The sequence below is a fragment of the Myiozetetes cayanensis genome, unplaced genomic scaffold (assembly GCF_022539395.1).
Source record: "Myiozetetes cayanensis isolate MyiCay16 unplaced genomic scaffold, myiCay2020 scf2-11, whole genome shotgun sequence".
NCBI lineage: Eukaryota > Metazoa > Chordata > Aves > Passeriformes > Tyrannidae > Myiozetetes > Myiozetetes cayanensis.
The window spans coordinates 85392242-85415009 of NW_026087411.1; the positions used below are offsets into that span (position 1 = coordinate 85392242).

At 40.3% G+C, this 22768-nt stretch overlaps 1 protein-coding gene across 2 annotated transcripts in view; it reads left to right on the forward strand.

Moving 5' to 3' along the window:
- Window positions 1-22768, forward strand: part of OGFRL1 (opioid growth factor receptor like 1) — an 86222-nt gene that overhangs the window by 36839 nt on the left and 26615 nt on the right. The window lies entirely within an intron of this gene.

The window sequence follows — 22768 nt, forward strand, 5'->3', positions numbered from 1 at the left end:
ATGATGAAATATTGTGAGCTCTGTTTTGATTGTATTTCTGACAACCTGTATTTCATACTTTACATTATGGTGTCAGTAAATGAATTATGGCATTATGTCATGTCATCAGTGTCTTGTGTTCTGACCGAGGTCAGAAGGGCCTTATGATGTGCTTTGGCTGCTCTGCTGGTTTGAGGGAAACTTAAATAGTAGCAATAATGCATTACAATACTTTCATTCTTAAGCAGTGATTAAAACAGACCTGTAACACTGTTTGTTTATAGGTGGTGGTACATAAAAGTCACAGTGTGGACATCCTCAGGTATACACATCAGTAGTGTATTTAGTCAAAATCATCCTTAAAAGATTGGTTCTTGTTTCTAAAATTCACTCCATTCTCATTTTCTATCCACAAGAGCTAGAAACAGAGGTTAGAAGGCAAAAAAGTTCTAGGGGACTTCAAATGTCAGTTTCTTTTCCAAGAAATTCAGGTGCCAACATTAACTCTAAATTAACTTAATTAAAGATACAAAGGTATTTACCTTATGTTTTCCACTTGCTGTTCTCTGCCACTTGGCCTGCATTATTATTCTGTATTATTCTTTGTACTTTGTCCTGGCAATCTTCCTCTTCCTTGTGTTTCTTTCATTCTATTTGCTGTTAGCCAAGTGGAACTTCCCAGTTTAAATGTAGAATAAGCTGGAAAAAATTTCCTTTTAAATCTAATATCCTGCTGGCATAGTCTAAATACTCATAAAGTTAGTTTTGCAGCTTTTCTTAAGCAGTGACTTTGGCTGAAAAATATTGTTCCCCTCTTATCTTTTTTACTTATTTATTGGGGAGGACTATACCTTTTAGACTCTTTAAGAAATTTTTCGTAATACAGTTGAATTCAAAGATCACCTTCTGTTTCTTTTGCAATAGCATTCTTATGTCTTCAGATCCTGCTGCTTCAGCTTTTTAGAAAAGATTTTTAAATATAAAAATTTTCTAAATAAGGGCTCTTACAAGAGTTTAATTATCAGGGTTTGGAAAGGGATGGTAATGGAAAGACGACAGGAGAATGGTAAATGATCAAGTAAGGATTTGAAGTAGTACTTATACAAAATGGACAAAAAAGAATTCAAAAAATGCAAACTGTTATGCAGAACTAAAAAAAAGTCAGTTATTTGAAGCAATAATTATTTTTCAGTTTCTGGCTTGCCTTCCTTTTGGAAGAGGGAATTGGAGGGGAAGCCAGAGTCACAGGGCCCGTTGGAGTGCTGTAGCCAAGGACTAAGCTGATAAGTAAAAAGAAGGTCAGGTCTGGCTGTGTAGTAACAAACACCAGCTTTTCAGGTTTGGAGGGGTTTAAGTCATGATTTCTATAGTAATTTCTAAGAAAAGCAAAGTTAGCCTCTTAAAATGATCATTTTAAGGAAACATTAGCTTTTCAGACTAGTCAAACGATAGAGGGTAGCATTTCCTAATGCACATGGTTCACTTGGCAGAGAGATATTTCTGAGAGTGATGGAGCACAATTACATCCTCCACTGCATGACAATACTGACTGTAGACTATGCTGTGAAGGAAAGACACCCTCCTGAAAGAGAACTTCCTGAATTTTTGAGATGTAGTTTTGTATATTATTTTTATTTAGGTTTGCTTTGGGTTTGGAATCATTATTTTGTGTAAATTGAAGAAACTACTCTATACTTAGTGTTACTTACTTCTGCATTTAATAGTGAAATTCCATCTTCAGTTTCATCAGTCTAAGTCGGGACTGTTGGAGTTTTTCTTGTACATTCTTCCTTGGCCACACTTTCCTGCCCTTGTGCTGACATTAATGTTTGTTTAAGTTGCAGGCTAATTCAGTGGCGTGACCCCACTGAAAACTAGTAAGAGAAACAGCTTTTCTGTGGATCAGCTGAGTAATGGCTTACTCCACCACTGTGCTGTGGTCTGAAATGCTACTGAAAATGCTAGTTCCTTCAAATGTGGCTGCTTTCCTGAAGAGGAAAAACAGAGTTTGTCTTCAGTAGATTAGGTAATCCTAAAACAATAAAAGGGTGAAATTACAGGATTTTTAATCTTTTTCTATTTTATTTGATATTAAATTATTCTGTTGATGTTGTCCGAACACAGTTGCAAGCATGGAGCTAAAATAAATTCAGATAAAATTGTTTTAACTAAAATGTGGTTTTTTTGAACACTATTTATGCTTCTCTTCAAAAGATTTGTTTGTAAAGTCTAGTAACTAAATTGTTTTGGTAATAGGGAGCAACCAGGTACTTTGCTATGTCCAGACCTTTAATTTAAAGGTTCCTCTGACGTACTTGCACCATACTAAGCACTGTATAAATTGCATTATTTCTATATCACAGGGGTTTTTTCCCCCAGGTGTCACTTGCCAAGCCAGAGACAAACATTATGTCCTTTTCTCTGGTTAAACTTAGACTTGAAAGAGTTTAAGATTATTTTCAGTCTATCAATTAAATATAGAGCTTTTCCATTGTGGAAAAAACCATAATAGGGCTGTTTCAAAAGCCTGTTGCCAGTAATGAGCTTTGGCTTGGGTCCATGGACAGGTAATCTGGTTAGCTACCATAGCAAGTCATCTGTGGGAAGTCACTGATTGTAGGCATGTTCTTTTTTTTTTTTTTTTTCTTGAAGGGCGATTCTGCCAAGATGCAAGAATGACTTGTTCCAAGTGATTCTTGGCACCACCCACAACAATATTATTCTTGCATGTTAAGCTCAACATGATACAGTGATTGTGTTTCTATTATTTTTTTGTTATGAGGAAGAAGAGGATAGTTCTTGTTATCATGTTTCCTTATATCTAAACTTGAATTTAGGTATTGTGGTTTTCTTCCTCTAAACTCTTAACACAGAGATGAAGCAGATTTTTTTTCCCCCTTCTTTGTTTTTGGTTTGGGTTTTTTTTCAGCTATATTTTTGATTATGTGGTGGTAATTGCTGAACATTGAGTTTTGCTAATAGAGGGAGCAACTGTGGGAAGAAATAAACGCATGGGAGTCCTTGGGCAGAGCTGTTACTTGTACAGAGATTGCAACCTTGAGGTTTTGCAAGTGAAATATTAGAAAAATGTTTTATTAAATGTTTCAAAGAGCTGCTGGTGAGGGAAAGGAGGGGTAAAGGGGGACAAGTGATCACTGACTTGTCATCCAAAGAATGAAAAGTAATATACTGTTGATTTTAAGTGTAAACACTTCCTTGTAGATGCAGTGAAAGAGAGCAGTGATTTTCCTTAATACTCATACAAAAGTCAAGTTGTTTTATGCAGTAAATCTCACTGTCACTGATTCTAATTTAGTACAGGAGAATTCAAAAGTCTATGACAAGCTATTCTACTTTGAAGACCTATACCTAAATTGAAAAAAGAAATAAGAGTTTGCTTTAAATGAAAAAGGAAGAGAAAACCATATTATGTGGAATTCAGTCCTAATTCCCCTAAAATGGGAGAGGGAGTGCTAGATTTGAATTTTCTCTGTGCTGTGATTGAGATAAAAACATGTAAAGGCAACTGTCCTGCAAAATGCAAACAGGTGTGAAACATCTGCAGTATAAATATTCATTTGTATGCAAACAAACATTTTGTACAGTTTAAAAATACATTAACTTAAAATCTGAGCAAACACTTTGTTTGATTCGGGTTTTATTCAAAATTAGGTTTTGTTTTTAAAAATTTTTAATGTAAACTGATTCTTTTAAAAAGCATGTTTAATTAAACAGAATGCAAACACTGAAGCTACTGTTACTCTCATGTGAAGCTTTCGCTTCTCATCAGCTCTGGGCTCCATCCAAGACCTACTTGACTACAGTTAAGCTTTTGTTTCCTTGTTTTTGACCTTTGGTTTTAAGAATGTTAGCATGAATTAAATGGAAATAGGCTTTTGTAGCAAACACTTTATATAATAAGCAAACTTCAACTAAGCAGTGCAGACTACAATTGCAAAGCTGAGGGCTTACGTATTTTATGTAGTGTAATATGATAGCTAAATTGCACCTTATTTAACTCTTCAAAGGAGAAAGAGTGAGGCTGTGTTGCGTAACCTTATGTTTGCAATGCTGTCCAGTTTTGTTCCTGCAGTTAATAGGGAATTTTTGGTTGCTGCCTTGGTGCTGTTATTAAAATAATCCTGTGGAGAGCTAGGCTCTATTCCTGGCTTTGGACAGACTCTCTGCTTTTTTCAATGTTAAAAAAATGACACTTCCTCTGTAAAGGCAGATACCTGTGTTGTTCATCAGTCTCATTGCAATGGAGCATATTTCCCAAAGTCGTACCATCACAAGGTAGTTTGTCTCCTTGTGTTCCAGCCTTTCACTGTGATTTAGATTGCTCAGCTCGCTTGTGTTGCTGGGGGAGCGGAAAGGATGCTCTGGGTTATTCTAAAGGCTGCTGAGAGCTCCTCCTGGTGCTTCTGTTGTGATGCCATCCATGGATGCTGAGTAGGCATACAGAACTTCTGCTGGTGGTCTTAAGCATGTGCTTGCAGGGCAGCCCACAGTTTATACAGCTGTACCCAGGCTGACAAGTTATTGAGAGCTGCCCAGCTCTACCAGCATGAAAATCAGCTTCAAGCCATCCTCACTCTGCTTTGAGAACCTGGGTATATTCTTAGGCTATAGGATTGTTCAGCTGACCTTTGTTTATTATTTAGTTCAGGAGAAATACACTGAGCATTGTCACCAACCAAGGATTTCTGGGCTTTCCATCATTTGAAGGCTGCACTTCTCGAGTTGTTTCTGTATAGCCTAAAGCATCTGCTGGCTCAGGTGTTCTGAAAATAGTGCTGCTAAAATAACTCAGCTGTGATGGGCAAGGAATAGGTTGATGTTGACAAATGAAATAATTTCAGGATCTGTGAAAGTCGTGTTCTGTTTCTTAACTAGAAATAGATGGCTCGGTATAGCTATGAACTTATTAAGTAGTTGAACTTTGTGCAAATTGCCTAACATGCAAGTAGTTGTTGAAGGATATTGGGATGCCACTGGATTGTGCTTAGTTCACAAAGTACAGATGAAATATGCATGGTGGTAGATTTTTTTTCTTGCCAGTGACCATACTCACTGCATAGATATTAATGGAGCTACTAATTAAAATCTTGAAGCTTGACTGTGTGCAATTTAATGTAAGGTATTAAAAGATGTGTAGATGTGGCACGTAGAGACATGGTTTAGTGGTGAACTTGGCAGCGTTATGTTTATGGTTGGACTTGATGATCCTAAAGTTCCTTTCCAACCTAAATAATTCAACGATCCTCTGATTCTAATTGATGAAAAGCTACAATATGCTTTGTGCTGCCTGCATGGAAGAGCAGTTAAAATCAAAATTGAAATAGATCATGTTTTATTGCCTTGGGGTAATTGTGCATAGCGTACAGCTTTTGAAATTAGAAATGGCAAAACCAGTAGTCGTCTCTTGCCACTCAGAGTAGGTGTGTGTCACAGCATACAGAGTTGTAAAAACAGGAGTGACCAAACTTGTCTGTTCTTCCCTGAAGTTGTGACACTCATTAAAAGTCCCACAGCTACTTATGTTCATGGCTAGAAGTCTGTGTCAGTCTGGGGACCCTAGCCCTTCTAATGACCACTGTAGTGCCTCCCCTCTAACTCAGGAAAGTACTGTCCAGAAGGTATTTATTACCTACTTTCTCTGTTGAAAGTGAGAAATATCATCTGTTTTTTGTGATCAGCCTTGAAGTTTGCATGCTCTAAAACTCCCAGCAGGTAACTAGTCTGAGGGGAGCTTGGTGATTCTGTATCTTGGGAGACAAGCTCTATGGCTAACAAAGATCTATTTTTTGATATTTCCAATGGCAGTCTTCATTCTGACAGTGTGTTTTCAACTATACTTAAATGTTTTTCTCTCCTGCAGAGATGGGAGAATCTGTTATCCCAAATGCTCTGCAGTGAGACCTTGCTGTCCTTAAGTTTGGAGGTCTGGTTAGAGCTATGTGAACTTGCCATATCCTATGGCTTGGTTAGGATAGGAGAGGAGAGGAGGAGGACTGAAACTCAGAGGACAAAAGAAGTTTGATGGAAAATATCTTGGAAGATCTTTCTATGAACTGCTGAGCTTTTCTAAGTAGGGAAGAAAAAGGATAAAAAATGAAGACTGTTAAAGACAAATTGATGTCTGAATTGTCAGTACAGGAAACTCCAGAGACAAACTGAATGGAAAGTTTTCCCCTGAAATGTCCAAAGAATTTCTAAAGACAAATCTAAATGGACAATAGCGTGGATTTATGTCTTTGTCTACAGGAACAGAATAATTATTGGCAGCCAGAAAAGAAACTCTAGGTTCTTGGCAGAAAAAAAGAAGGAGGTCTGGCTCAGAGACTTGAACTGAGTTGTTTTAAGGTCGTTCCGGGGCAAATGTAAGGCTTTTGTATGTACGTAAGGGCAAATCTATGAAAATGTGGTGGTGGAAGATTAAAAATGTTGCTTAGTACTTGAAAATATGTGTACCTGGATTTGGTTTGTTTGAGTATTTCAGCAGGTTCAAATGATGTCTGAATATATGCCAAATACATTTTTTACAGCAAGTAAGGTAACTATAAAGGAATATAGAACTTCCACTTCAGATTGTGGTCTGCAACTTAATTTTAAAAACAAGTCTTACTTTGAGTATTTTAACAAAAATGCCATTTCTGTTATGCATCCTAGTCTGAAATGAGAGGAAAGGTAGTTGATGCTGTCATCATCTCCCAGTTTGTGCAATCTGAAAAATATATGTGGATTTCAGGTGCATAAAAGTTCTCAACGATTTCTTGATTGCTATGGAGAGTGGGTTTGGGGGTGGGGTTTTTTGTGTTTTGGCTGTGGGGTTTTTTTCCTTTTTTAGTAGATAATGCTGTTCTTTTGATATATTTGATGTTGCTGGAATCATCTGAGGCAGTATTAGGCTGGTTTTACTCCCTTTCCTCTCTGTCTAGTCTGTATTTGTGTCTAGTGAAGCAGAGGAAGTAAGGATTTTGCTTCAGTGCATCTGAGTCAAGATTCCTGTGCTGTGCAAAGATTTTTGGTGAGGCCTTTGCAGGCTTTTTTGGCTGGTACTAAACCAGCAATTAGTTCTGCAGGATGTGAGAGTGAGTCACAGACTGCATGCTCTGAGGCTTGTGCAGAGTGAGATCCTGGCAGGACAGTGGCAGGAGACTGGGCTCTGCTTCCTCAAAGCCTTCCCGTCCAAGCTCCTGTGCTGAACTTTAAACAAACTTCACAGGTCTGTCCAGTTTAATTTCTCTTCAGATTGACCAGAAAGATGGACAGATGCATATGGCTATCACCAGTAGGGCTAGTTCGCATGGCTTAGCAATCTAAGGTGTTTTTCAGTGTCTGCTCTTCTGAAGACAATTTGAACTGAGACATTGAGAGTGAGCAGGGGAGAGAGCTTCACTTTTTCAAGAAGGAACGTTGGCTTTTTTGTTACCTGGCTCTGGGGTCTTACCTATATGTGGACTTATTCTGAACAACTCTCCCCAAAGTTTCTGTGAATAGAACAGATATAATAAAAATAGTTTTGTTTTTAAATCATCCATTGCATCTGAAATGCATACTCTGCTTTAGTAGTAATAGACAGTTTTTAGGCAGAGACAAGTTTTTGGCAATTTGTTGAAAACAATCTTTTTGTGGAAATATTTTCTACTTTGAATGAATTTTTTGGAGAAATGTACTTCAATTCAGACTCTGGTTTCTGTGTAAACACCAAGGGCACTCCTGTAGCATAGGCACTGGACTCGAGTGGGATCACAGAGTCACAGAATATGCTAAGTTGGAAGGAATCTACAAGGATCAGTGAAGTCCCACTCCTGGCCATGCACAGGACACCCCAAGAATCACACCATGTACCCAAGACTGTTGTTCAAATGTTTCTTGAACTCAGACAGGCTTGGTGCTGTGACCACTTCCCTGGGGTTCCAGTGCACAACCACCCTCTGGGCAAAGAACCTCTTTCTAATATCCAACCTAAACCTAACCTGACACAACTTCAGGCTATTTCCTGAGGCCCTATCACTGGTGACCCCTTCTCTTCCCCTCACAAGGAAGTTGTAACTGCAATGAGGTCTCCCCTCAGTCTCCTCCAGGCTGATCAGACCAAGTTACCTCAGCGACTCCTCATACGGCTTCCCCTCAAGGCCCTTCACCATCTTTGTTGTCCTCCTTTGGACAATCTCTGATACCTTAATGTCTTTCTTACATTGCAGTTCCCAAAACTGCACCAATATTCAAGGTGAGGCTGCCCCAGTGCAGAGCAGAGCAGGACAATCCCCTCCCTCGACTGGCTGGCGATGCTTTGCCTGATGCCCCCCAGGACAAGTTGGCCCTCCTGGCTACCGGAGCACTGCTGACTCACATTCAACTTGTCATCAAACAGGACCCCCAAGTCTCTTTCCATGGCACTGCTTTCCAGCATCTCATTCCCAGTCTGCATGTACATCCAGGGTTGCCCCATTCCAGGTGCAGAATCCAGCACTTTCCCTTGTTGAACTTCCTATGGTTGGTGATTGCCCAGTCCTCTAATTCCTCAAGGTCTCTCTGCAGGGCCTCCCTGCCTTTGAGGGAGTCAACAGCTCCTCCCAATTAAGTATAGTCTAAACATCTCTTAACTCAATTCACAAATGAAAGCAAATCTTGAAATTAAATACAGTTGTTGTATACTATAAAGACTTTGGCATTCAGCCTTCTCAAGAGTATATTTTTCAAATTAAATCAATCTAATTTCTTATTTCTTTAAATAGAAAAGCCTCCACTTACATTTGGGATACAATTTTCATATGGGGAAAGGAGTCTGAAGAAAAGAATTGATCAAGGTCTGATCATACACAAAGTAGAGAAGCATTTATCAAAGGGTCAGAAGGTACAACTTAATCCTTGCTGATGCTGACAGTCCTGTAATGATCAACATTTAGCAGACAGGGCTATACTCTTCTGATATTGTGCCTTTAGATGTTGTCCCCCTCTGGAACAGCATTTTGGAGGTGTCTGTGTGTCTATAAGGTTCATCCACTGCTGTGGTGTAAAATGTGAGCTGGCTGTGCCCCTGCTGGTCCCCAGGGTGGCTGGTGTGAGGGGACCCGAGGCAAAGCTTTGAGAATGGAGCAGCAAATAAGTTTAATAACATGGATTTACGTTTCAGGATTTTTTTTGTCAGTGGAGGCTGCGGGACTGACAGAGGTGGGGGCTGCCTCTGCTGCCTCTGGAATGTCAAAAATAATGATAAACCAGTGTTCAGTACTGCTGCTACTTTGGTATGATGCAAATTTGTTCTTTTCCTTCAGAACTCTGTTCTCCATCCAGCTAAAATCCCAGCCCACAAACTTAAAAGAAATAAAATTATTTCCTCAGTCGTCCATGGGGTCTGTTGTCTGGACAGACAGCAGTACAAGGCCGTGGGGCCAGCTGGCCTCCCCTGCCATTGTCCAGCTACCACGCAACCTTGCTCTGCCAAGGGACTCATCCTCCAGCTCAAATACATTGGGTAACTGCCTTACACTGCCTTGAGGAGAAACTGAATAATTGGAAGTAATGTTCTAGTAATAAAAGGTTTTAATGAGTGGGGACATAGCCTAGCTTAATAACTCCTGTTTTCTGTTTCAGTTTAGGAAAAGTGATTCCCTGCTTTGCTTCAAGGTGAATGCTGTACTCTGCTTTGTCTCCTTGCTTTCTTAGGATTTAGATAATAAATGGTTAAGGAAGTCTGAAATACTTTTTTTGCAGCTAGCTATAGAATTATAGCAGATTTGGCCTATTTTTGAAGAGTTTTGATGCGGAGATGTTTAAAACAGATTCCAGAAAGGACAGGACCTGCCTTTGTGAAATCCTCCTTAATGTGTCAGCATCGGTGTATCTTGGCTTTGCTGCTATTTGGTCTGTAGGTGTCAGAAACTAATTTTTTGCTGTCATGTCCATGTTTCTGGAGGTAGGGAGAGGTAAGATCTCTAAACCTAGCGGAAGCACAAAACACTTAAGATGAAGCTCCAGCTCCAAGCTGTACAGCTGGAGAGGCCAGTGATGGTCACATCTTACATCTTGCTTGCTTTTTTCAGTTTATTTTTGTCACCCCACGAGTACTACCTTCTCTGTCTCACTATATTCTGGAAGAAACCTTTGAGGAAAGACAGCAAAGGACAAGCTGATAGCATTATACCATCTGAGATGACTTTTTAAGGATGGTATGGACTCCAAATCATTTCTTTGATGCAGGAAAAAGAAATGTTTTATTTTGAAGAAAGGTGGTGGACAACTGTAAATCCTGGGGCTTTCAAGGGAGATTTATTTCCCATTTTCATTTTTCATTGGGCAATAAAGTAAGAATGCTGGGGAGCTGTGGGTGGCTTCACTTTTTACAGTTCTTACAAGAAAAGATCAGAAATAGGCTAGGTTTGTTAAATTTGTGTTACAAGAAAGCACAGTGTGCTGGCTTGTCTGTCACTGCAGTCAGTATTTCATCCATCTGCCCAGGTTTTTCTATCTGTATTTGACTGAGTTAAACAAAGTGATTGTCTTGATTTCTTCCTGTAATACTGGGAGCTTCACTGGACAGATACTACATCATTCAAGGTCTGATCATCTTTATCACATGAATAGGAGACAAATGCCATTCTGAGTGTGCCTGATGTCTGCTGACACACAACTTCTCTGGCAGGCAGTGGGAAAACACACTTGACTCAGGCTTAGCACCCTCATCTTACAGCACAAGTACTGATTTATTTGTTTTTTAATTGTAACTCAAGATTGTGCAACAGTGTTTTTTTGTTTGTTTTTTTTTGCTTGGTTTTAATTCCTCTTTCAGGAGCTCCAAGCTTCTGCTCAGGATAGGCAATCAAACTGTTCTTGCTGAGTGCTGCACTTTAGGCCTTCACACCTGAGTATGGACTTATTGAGGGAGTGACCAGCTCTGCTTAAGCTGTGAGACACTTGTATATAAAGGGTGGCTAGAAATCAGAAGATTAGACTTGTGCTGTGTTAAGGCAACTGTAGGATCAATAAAATGAGCATTCACATCTCAAGAAGATCTGGAATTTCAAAATGCTTGCTGTATCAACCCAGGCATGACTTAGCAGTAATTGCTGTAGGATATCTAAATTAAGCAGTGAGGCTTCTGTGGTGGCAACTGTTAGGAAAGACTGCAACACACATCAGCTCTTCTAGGATCCCAATACACTTTTACATTTAAGGGGGAGTTGTCGGTATTCAGATCCTCACATACAAGTTGCTGAGACTCTAAATCAGCAAAACACTGTTAAGGATACCTTTAAGCACTTTGTTGTTGATGAAGGGGAGATCTAAGTTCTTAATAATCTGTGCTGAATCAGGGAGCTGGGAAGGAGGCTTCTTGAGTATCTTTTAAAACACTTAAATGCTAGCTGTGCCCTGAAATGCAGAGTCTGAGAAGCTGCTGCCTTACCCTCTCTCTAGCTGCACTTGTTCTCTGTGAGTATGCTCACTAACCTTCAAGTTAGTGCCTTACATCTGGTGCCTTACATCTGACTCTGGGGGAACTTAGCCTATCCCAAGCGCTTATCAGTTTAGAATAGGCATAATGCTGTATTCAGCTTTAACTGGAGCACTTTTGATAACTGTCCATCTTATTCAAAATCTACTGAGCGTGGGATTATTAAATAATGTGAAAGATAAATGGAGGATGAAGCCTGGAGAAGAACTGACTGTGTCTTTTATATGTTTGCATCTATATCAAAAGCAGGTATTGGTAGATATTTCAGCCCTCTCGGCTCAGCTAGTGTGATGGAGTTCACCACAGGAGGCAGAAAACGGGAGAAAAGAACCCCCCATTCCTTCCCCAGAGCAGCAGGCAATTGCAGCTGTTCTCAAGGAGAAGGTTTGTGTCAGCAGATCTTACACAGCTATGCTCAGAAAGTTTGTGTCAGCAGCCATAAAAGCTGGCCCATCAGCATTTCTGTTTTATTCCATACATGCAAAATGCATATCACTGAACAATTATGCCAAAGGCAGGGAATATTTCTTGATAGAGAAACTTGGAAGTACCATCTCCCTATGGGAGCAATCATGTCACGTGCCACAGAAGTCTGTGTGGCGTTTAGATGCAAATCCTTGTTGCTGGTACTTCCTGTAAGATTGTGTTGGGAACCAAGTCATTTGGTGTCACATCTTGGCCAAGGTAGTCTTGGCCTGACCCAAAGTTCATGGAAAGTAGTGAATTCTTTGTAATTCTAAAAAGCTTTCAAGCGTGCTCCCCAAAAGCTTATTCATCATAAAGGAAGCTTGGTGATGTTTAGATTTTTGGTTTCCAAAGTCTTCAGAGAATGCAAAAAACACACACTGATTTCAGTGTGTAGTTCAGTCTAGCTGTTCTAAAGGGCAGGATGGAGAGCTGGGGTGAATTTTGAATAAAAATTGATTTACTACTTTAATCTATGTTTATTGCTCTATCTCAACCACCATTTAACTGTGTTTTGGTTCCATTAAGAAAGATGTTTTATTCTTCTTTTGTTAGAAGTCAGAGTTCAGAACAAATGTTTTATTTAATAACTTTGATGGAAGAACAGAATTGGGGTTTAATTTCACATTTTATTGAATGAAACCTTCTCTTCTGTGAATAGGCAACAACTTGCTGCTCAGTCTTCATCTCTGCTTATTAGTAAGCCCAAGTTCTTTAAGAAACAAACCAAAAAAACCCAAGCAAAGCATCATGCTTGGAGTAGCTAAGTAAGCAGGAGACATGGATCATAAAAGCGAGACACTCATTGTGGATTTGATCTCTGTGAACAGGGGTTTGACTAATTCATTGCATGAGTCTCCAAGTCTGATTTCTGATAATACATACCTCTGTTTGGACATGGGGACTGTGATGATCCAAATCAGTGTGGAAATTGCTGTGATGCTGAGGTCCACCTTGCCTAGTTGTTGGTTGTTACCAGTCTGCTGCTGGAGGTTGCTGCTGCCAGTCCCTCAGCCAGCCCAGCAGATTTTATGAGGCACCTGCTCCTTTTAAGCAACCCTTGACAGTATTTATGATAGATCTGGATATCTGTGTGAGGTAGTAAAGGGAATGCAAGGATAAGGTGTGCTCAGAAGTGTGCTGCCAGGCCACTGGTGCCAGGTTATAACCTTCAGCCACAGTGCAGTGTCATCATAACCACCAAAAAAAACAAAAAGGAAAAGGGTGGAAAAAAACCCGCAAACTCCCACTGCCAACAGAAGAAGCAAAGTCTGTTGCAAGGGCATCTGACCACAGCTGAAACCAGACTTAAGGGAAGACACTGTCTACCTAAGAGCTAACATCAGTTTTAATGAACAGTGTCAAAGGATCCAAAGTAGAAGAAATGTTTTCATGGAGTTGCAGTTTCTCTTCTCCTTTTCCTTCTTCTCTTTCTTCCCTTTCCTTTCCTCTTTCCCTTCTCTTCCCCTTCCTTTCCCTTCCCTTCCTCCTCCTCCCTTTCCCCTCTCCCTTCCCTTCCTCTCTCTCCTTCCCCTCCTCTCTTCCCTCTCCCTCTCCCCCTCCTTCCTTCCCTTCTCCTTCTTCCCTCTCCTCTCCCTCTTCCTCTCCCTTCCTTCTCCCCTCTCCTTTCCCCTCTTCCTCTCTCCCCTTTCCTTTCCCCTTTCCTCCTCCCCCTCCCCTCTCTCCTTTCCCCTCCCCCTTCCCTTTCCTCTTCCCCTCCTTCCTTTCCCCTTTCCTTTCCCCTTTCCTTTCCCCCTTCCTTTCCCCTTTCCTTTCCCCCTGATATCAGGAGACTCTCAGAGAAGAGAGAAAACCCAAGCCATTATGTATATTTTCTGTTTTCTCCATGGACCTTCTACTAATATGGTATTCAGTCAAAACAAATACATGAATACAACAGATTTTACTGTGTTGTGTTTATGAGAGAATGACCCAATTATCAATTTGTAGCCATATATGAAAGCACAATCCTGTATCATCTCAGAAAATGAAAACAAATGCTCTGAGGAGTAGCTGTGGGTGTTTCCTGTATAAGCTAAAGAACCTTTTTCTAATATCCATCCTAAACCTCCTCTGATACAACTTCAGTCCATTCCCTTGAGCCCTGTCACTGGTGACCACAGAGAAGAGATCAGTATCTGCCCCTCCTCTTCCCCTCACAAGGAAGTTGTAACTGCAATGAGGTCTCTCCTCAGTCTCCTCCAGGCTGATCAGACCAAGTGGCCACAGCTGCTCCTCCTATGGCTTCCCCTCAAAGTCCTTCACCATCTTTGTTGCCCTTCTTTGATTCACTTGAAAAGAAGTCATAGTTTCCTCTCTGTCCAGCCAACCTTGGCATCTTCAAAAACACTTCTTCCTAACACAGAGCTTAAACTGGTATTTTTTTTTTTCAGTTTCAGCCCATGACACGAATGCAACTAATCCCAGTGGAAATATTCCTCTTCTTTTCAATACTTTTCTTCTGTGAATATTTATATAGTTATCTAGGTCTTTTCTTTAATTCTTCTCCCTTTAGGCCAAATAAATTTAGTTCTTGTTATCTTACTTTCAAATAGTATTTTTAAATAACAAAGCAGTGTTAAAAATATTTGAAAGCAGACACCATAATGCATCTGAGATTTCACAATAATTTCATAGTTAGGCTTCAGAAGACAATAGTGTCCATTTTACTAAGACCAGTAATACAATATTATAAATTAGTCCCTTGTCAGAAGTTTTTGAACATTTAAAATAATAACTGTCTTTTGAAAGTAATTTACTGTGTATTGCTGGCATATAAAAGCCTATTGTCAGACTGTACATAAGTTCTCCTTCCTGTTTTAATACTAATTAACATGACAACTTGAGTGTTTAATTTTTAAACACTGAATTAATTTTTCTTTTGCTTGAGAAAACACTATGAAATAGCTTGGAAACTTTTGTGACGTTTCAGACTGGATTTCATAATGCCTGATGGAAGGTGTTGCAGGTTTCCTCACATCCTGCTCTGACAATGTTAAAGCTATTCATTCTTTAGCAAGTCAGGCAGAGAAGAAGTCCAGGCTTATCCATCTATTCCTGAAGGAACTGGAAGATCCAGGGGATTATGGGATTCAGAGGTTCTTAACTTCTAAAGCATTTATTTGAATTGCTAGTAGCTGAAAAGTTTAATGTACTAAATATATTTGCAAAGCCTGTTACTTAGAATTTTTATACCAAATGGATGCAGGACTTGAAGGAATACTAAGTAAGTTTGCAGACCATACAGAACTGGGAGGGGCTGTTGACTCCCTCAAAGGCAGGGAGGCCCTGCAGAGAGACCTTGAGGAATTAGAGGACTGGGCAATCACCAACCATAGGAAGTTCAACAAGGGAAAGTGCCAGATTCTGCACCTGGAATGGGGCAACCCTGGATGTACATGCAGATTGGGAATGAGATGCTGGAAAGCAGTGCCATGGAAAGAGACCTTGGGGTCCTGGTTGCTGGTAAGTTGAACATGAGTCAGCAGTGCCCTGGCAGCCAGGAGGGCCAACCGTGTCCTGGGGGGCATCAGGCAAAGCATCACCAGCCAGTCAAGGGAGGAGATTGTCCTGCTCTGCTCTGCACTGGGGTGGTGAAGAGCCTTGAGGGGAAGCTGTATAAGGAGTGGCTGAGGTCACTTGGTCTGTTCAGCCTGGAGGAGACTGAGGGGAGACCTCATCATAGTCTACAGCTTCCTCATGAGGTGAAGAATTAGGTCAGGCACTGATATCTTTGAGGTGACCAGCAATAAGACCTGAAGGAAGGGCATGAAGCTGTCTCAGGGGAGATTTAGGTTGGATATCAGGAAAAGATTCTTCGCCCAGAGGGTGGTTGGGCACTGGAACAGGCTCTCCAGGGAAGTGGTCACAGCACCTAGTCTGACAGAGTTCAAGGAGTATTTGAACAACAGTCTTGGGCACATGGTGTGATTCTTGGGGTGTCCTGTGAAGGGCCAGGAGTGGGACTTCACTGATCCTTGTGGGTCCCTTCCAACTCAGGATATTCTATAATTCTATGAAACGATATCCTTCAGTGAGATTTTCAGTGGGCATTCTCTCCTGAAAAAGTCACATAGAAGTTACTAAAAACGTAATGACTAGAATTTGACAGAATTTATGTCTTAGCTCAATAATACATTGCTGCCTATTTGATTTGTTCACTGTAGTTTTTACATACAGTATTGCTAAGTCATTACCTGGTAGTCTATATAGATGTTCTGTTTAGCTTGGATTTGTAGATATTCTGTTGAAATTAAAAGTGGTAGTTGTGAGGACTGGAGATTTATCACTGCTTCCTCACTAAGATCTTGACTACCACTGGTTAAAACTTCCAAGTGCACTTCAAGACAGAGTTACTGCGATGACTCCAACATGACCAAAATATATTCTGGACATGGATCTTTTTAATGGGTTGACCAATAATTTAGCTTTGCAAACTCATGCCTTTGGTTCTAAGCACTGGATAGTTTAAAGCAGGCTCATAATGAGTGATGGAAATTTACCTTTTCCAGGTGACACTCTTGACACATTGCCAATATACCTAGTTTAAATTTACTAAGCAAGTAAGCAATAAAATAAAGTCTACAGAGATATATAAAACTACAGTTGCTTGGATTTACTGACAATAGACGCATGATGAGTATGATTAAGAGGCACTTTATGCTGACTTCCTAATAACTCTCTGCTAAAATATGTATTTCAGGCAGTTCTGTCAGCTTTATTGTTACTTTTTAATTTTGGTCTAAAGATTTTTATCAGATGCGATTGTTTCCTTGGGGGATTATAGAATGCATACATTTCTCAAGATGAGAGAGTTCCTGTGATTCATTTTTCTTGGGCTTTGTTGGTTAAAATGAAACTCCTTACCACTGTCTGTAGTGGTTTTTACTCTGAATTCTTCTCTCAAATCTTCAGTTTTATTTAAAACTACTTACAGCATAGAAAAAATTTCCTTTCTGTATGAGTGCAGGAGGGTCTGTACACTCCACTGTGTGGATATAGGAAGCCTTTTTCTTTTCATTGTTGGAAAGAAGCAGGACTTGAATTCCTGTAATTTTGTTTGTATTACAGCTAAGTTTAGCCTCTGATTGTGCTGAAAGAAGCTAAAGACTGAAATCCTTTGTGAAAACCTCCTGCCCTAAAACTAAGTGAACATTGTTTTATCTAAATTTTCAACTGAAAGTAATTGAAGCCTCATGTCTTTAAAATATGTATTAAAACTATGTTCATCTTGCCCATGACATAAATGTGGCTTGCTTGTCCAGCACAGGCAACCACTGTGCCTGATCTGTCTGGCTTCTTTCTTCTGGTCCAAAAGGGCGCTGGTATCTCATGACTCCAGTGTCACACAGGTCAGCCCAGTGTAGACATAACTACACTGAAGACCACCTCTAATGTCTAGAAAGGCTTCATAGAAGAAAAACATAGAAGACTAAATTTTACTACTTCTTGGAAATGGGTGGGTGAAAGTTGATACAGAGTCTGGTTTAATTTCTTGTAAAGTACTTTGACTTTCCAGTAGTAGCTACTCTGGGCTCAGTTCAGATCCCCAAGCACAGTTATTTACTAACATCCTGCCTGGCCTCCAGCGGCTGCTCCAGAAGATTCTGTTAAATCCTGAGTCCTACCTACCAGCCTTGTGTTGGGTGTTCTGGATCAAGCTGAATCAATCTCCAGCATCTTTTGACTATGTCTGCCTTGACTTTACAGGTAGTTCACACAGCCAGCTCACAGGTAGACATGATTAGATGTCCAGTGCTAGCCAAGATGCCCTTGTGCCATCCTCCTGGTTCCTAGCTACTGCTCCAAAAAGACACTTGTCTCACAGAAATCTCATGTCATATCTGCAAGTCTGCCTGGACTCCAGAGTCTCTCAGCAGTATTAGCACTGTTTCATCTAGAAGCTGGTGTCAAAGCAGGGGGCCCTGCTCTATCTGTTGATAGATAGTTATCTCTATCTGGTAGCTAGGCAGGCATACCGACTCTGAATCCATGCCTGGAGAATTGTGGCAGGATAGATCCACCCTGATAAGACCTAAAATCCAATCAAGCTATCATGCAAGATCAACTGCTGGAGCCAGAGTGTTGTCTTGGTGATAATTATGCTAAAACCATCCTGGTTCACCAGACTTCGAATATACATTCGGCTTTTTGAAGTCTGATTTGACAGATAAGCTGGAAGGTGGCCTCAAATGTGTGACTAGCAGTCGATCACTTTATATTATAGAAGTCCAGTCCCCTCTCATGCAGTCAGGTTCTTCTGACATAACCTTTCTTGGAGGGTGTGTGTGAAGATTCCTCCCTTGGCTGGGGATGCCTTCCAAGGATACTCCTCAAGGCTGAGTGAAAGAGATCTCCCCAGGAGCATTGGTATGGGTGAGTTACATCAAATCTCTACTTAATTATTTCTTTTTGCTAGCTTTAATATAACTGCTTCAATAATTGCTTTGTTACAGTGCACTAAACTAGTTTATGCTATCTTATACTCTACTAGTAGATTTTTAGCATTTGTATTGTTTAGTAAATAGTTCTGATTAGAATCTTTGATCATTTGTAATAATAAAATATTCATTTTATATAAATATTCTCATTTTGCCAATCATTAAAATCTGCGGGACGAAAGTGGTTCAATCACATCTCTATAAATTCCTTAAATTTAAACTATTGACATAATCCTAGACTATGATTGGATCCAGCCTCACCTAGACTCCTCTCTGAGAAGGGGTTTAGAAAGCAAGGCAGCCCTTTCTGCACCTCGTGACTCAACAGCAGAGCTTTTTAATAACTCTGTCTGATCCTTCCACTCCCACACACGATAGGAATCACTATCTGACAGAGCTACAGCCCACGAAACTATGCTCACCCTGTTTCAAAATCACCCAGTAACGAGCTCGATGAGTATGTGAAGCCATTTTATGTGAAATTCAATGTGGATTAGTTGCTTAAATATTTACTCAGTTTCTCAGGGTGGGATATGGCATATGCCAAGTTCCACATTGCTGCTGCTACACTACAGCAGCACTTATGTGTGTTAGCTTTAGGGTTAATTGAAATTTCTCTAGAACATTTGCACTAAACCTGCAATGTAGACATAGTTCCCTTACAGGGCACTGCCCATACTTCTTGAGCAATCCTCAGAGGCCACTAAAGACACTCATTTCCTCTTTGTGGTATCAGAACTTCCCTGGAGAAAGTCCCATGGGGTTGGCCCAGGGCTGACTAACCAAGTGTACAAGATTGTTGCCTGTGAGTACATTGTGAACTTCATCGTTGTATGGTGATCTAAAAACTGACTCCTTTTTTGTTCTCTTTGTCATCCTGTCATCCTATTATAGATCTATATGCATACCCACACATGCATAGCCACACACACACATGTATTATATATACACACACTCACTGTAATGGGGAACGTGGGTGGCTGTTCTCATCACTCTGTTTGGAAAGCTAAAACTAGGCTTTTCATGTGAAAAATGGTGTACGGTGCCCAGAGCAGTGGATCAGCTTTGCCTCCTCTCCCTGTTTGCTGGGTAACCATAGCTACTGCACTTTCCTTAGCAGGAACAGATTTCTGAGAGACTCCTTCTTGCAGAATTAGTGATGTAATTACTTTACAAATACCACCAGAAAGCTTCTACAATGGAAGTCCAGTTTCTTCTCCTGGCTTCATCCTGTTTCCTGGCATATCTGCTCAAGCTATGAACAAAACCTGACCCTCGTTTGCTCAGTCGCATACCTGTCACCCCTTTACTGGTTTTGGTTGCCAGGAGCACCTGAAACCACCTGTTCCTAAAGAAAATAACCAGTGGTTCTGGCTTCTGCTATGTTGACACTTAGCCATAAATCTTAATATATTGACCAGCCTGAATTGTTTTCTCCAGCTATTGGGGATGCAAGTGTTAAAAAAGTACATACCCCTTCATAAAAAGCATGGGAGGATTTCAGGTTTCCTGCAGAGGAGGCAAGCTAGCAGGGGAGAATAAATCATCACAGGCACTGTGGTACTGATGATTTGTATTCTTGTAGCACATAGTCCTGAACAGACACAAAATAAAAGGTATTACCCTACCCTAAATGATGGATAATCTTGGCATAACAGAAGGAAAATAGCAGATGGGTATATATGCACGGGGGAATACAGTCAGCCTGGGTCACAATGATGCCAACCTTAGCTTAGCAACTGTCTAACTTCAGTTGAATTTTTGAGGCTTTATAACTTTGGATCATTTCAATACCAAAATATGACATAAATGCTGTCCTTGTGCTGTCATAAAATAAAACGAAAGAATGTTTTGTAACATTTCTAATAAGAAGGAAAGATGGGTTTTGGGGTGGTTTTTTGTGATACCTATTTGCTATGTGGTTCTTCTGTGAGTAGCTCACTGCTGTAGTTGCCACAACCTACCACCAAACCACTACACTATCATGAAAGTAAAAACTAGGCAAGGGTGATGCCTTAGGGTAGGTGTCTAGAGCCTTGCTACTGCTGTGTACTCCCATTTCAGTGAGAGCAGAGAGCCTCAGCTAACTAGCCATGATGTGTCTACTTTACAGCAGGGCAAGTAATTTTTAGGCTTCCTGAGCTATGTTGGTTAGAATGTCATTGACTGTGATATACCTAATTGGATAACCCTGGACATCTCAGATGTTACCACACACCTGAATCACAGCCTCTTTCCCCGCTGTCTAACACTGAAGTGTATGAACATGGCGTACAATCTTCATTCAGGTAATCTCAAGTGTTGGTGTAAGAGCAGCAGCTGAAAGAACGGCTTTGTAACTAGCTCTTGCTTAGTGTTGGAGGAATGCTCAGCCTAGATATATGCAGAGTTAACATCACACTAGGGACCAAGAACTCAATATGGGAGTGGAAGAAAGCTGATTTTTGCTAGCTGAGCTGAGTAGGCAGAGATCGTACAGAGCATGTTCTCAGTTAAATTCTTTAGGTTACTGTTTACTCCAGCAGCTTGTCAATGTGGCATTCTTGTTTTGAATGCCTTGTCGGGTATGTTACATCAAACTGAACACTATCTTTGTATCCAGTGACTCAGCTTTGTAGGGAATAGGTACAGGAGGAGCTACCCCTCAGGGAGCAGAGGTGTGGGCATTTCTGTAGCCTGTGCTGGTGTCAGCCTGGGTGCAAACCTTCTGCCTTGGCAGCAGGCAAATCCACCTGCACCTGAAGAAGCAGGGTCAGCTCTGCTGCCAGACTCTGTGGTCTGTGCCCTCAGGACAGGGCTCTGGTGCTGATGTCCACTTCATGTGTTGTGGGGGAATAGCATTGTACAGGATGGGTGATGATATCTCACCAACCTTTGCCTGATGGGAATTCAAGGTAAACCTTGGGGCTAAGAAACCAAGTGATCCATCCCCTAGTCCTGCACCATCTGCTTGCAGCCCACCAAAGTGAAGGCACACCACTTTCTCAGTGTTACCCATCTCATCCACCTTCCCTTGCTATTTCTGTTCAATTTTCACATCCCTTGCTTGCATTTTGTCTTAGTTTCAAGCTAGTTTTGTAGGTGAACAGTGCTGCTGTACTGCCATATGCTATGTGACTTCTGCAGCAGTGCCTACATGAGCTAAGATCCCAAGTGAGTTACTCAAGGTTAGGGATGTAGCTGCCATGACTTTGTACAGGGGCATGGCACATTAAATCCTTGATTGGGACCTGTGGATGTTAGTTTAATACAAGCAACGACTGGTTCATTTACGAAGAAAATGGGAGCTATGCTGCTGTTATGAAAAGTAGGCATAAGGAAGGATGTAACTTTTGTTCACAGCTCAAGCTGTATGATTTTTCTAAATTGTTATATCACTTAATTTTGTTATCTGTCTCCATTCTAGGGTGAAGTAAATGCTTTTAGTAGAAGAATTCATGGTTGTTTTAATGTATACTTCCTTTGCAAATGAATAGAAAAGTTAGAGAATGAAGAAACAGCATTACATTAGTGTGTAAAGCTGTATTATAAGCAGAGATACCTAAGGAGGACCAGAATTGTCTGTACTACCATGCAGAGAAAATACAATTGTATTAATGTCTGATTATATTTGAGGAAAGTAGGAATACTTTGAACAAAAAATCTCAAGGATTGATCTTAAATTTTGGGTTTTAAAGAACATTAGCTACTAAGAGATGTATTGAATTGTGTCTGTTTAGTCTAGTACAGAGTATGCAGAATTTAAATTTTTGTGGTTCCTTGTAGAATGTTACATTTAGTCCTTCTGGTGTTTTTATGCTATCTCAGAAAATCAGTGCAACAAAGTTTGAATTTTATAGGTATAGAGGTAAAGTTGTTCTACAGATATTTTTCCTTTATACACCTATTTTACAGAGCAAAACACTAATGAGATAGCTTTCTTCCAATATACTTCAGAAATATTGGGGTTTTGTTTGGAGGTTTTTTTGGTTGGTTGGAGTGGTTTGGGTTTTTTGTTGTTGTTGTTTTGTTTTGTTTTTTAATAAAAGATATTATGATCCTTTGGTAGTAGCTTTGATAGAATTTAACTCTGCGTAGCCTTCTCAGGAAAACTCAGTGTGTACACATACTCAGATTAAACTATGACAGGATTGAAAGAGTTTACTTCTCTTTAAAAAAAGCAAACAATGTAACTATGGAAACATGGCAAATCTGTATTTTAAAATCAGAATTGTTAGAATCATATATGTTGGAAAAGACCTCTAAGATCATCAAGTCCAACCATTAACCTAGGAATGCCAAGTCCACCACTAAACCATGTCCCTCGGTGCCACATCTACACATCTTTTAAATACCTCTAGGGATGGTGACTCAACCACTTCCCTGGTCAGCCTGTTCAAAGATGCTAAAAGAACTAAGTATGCTCAGTATTTTTTTTCTTCTT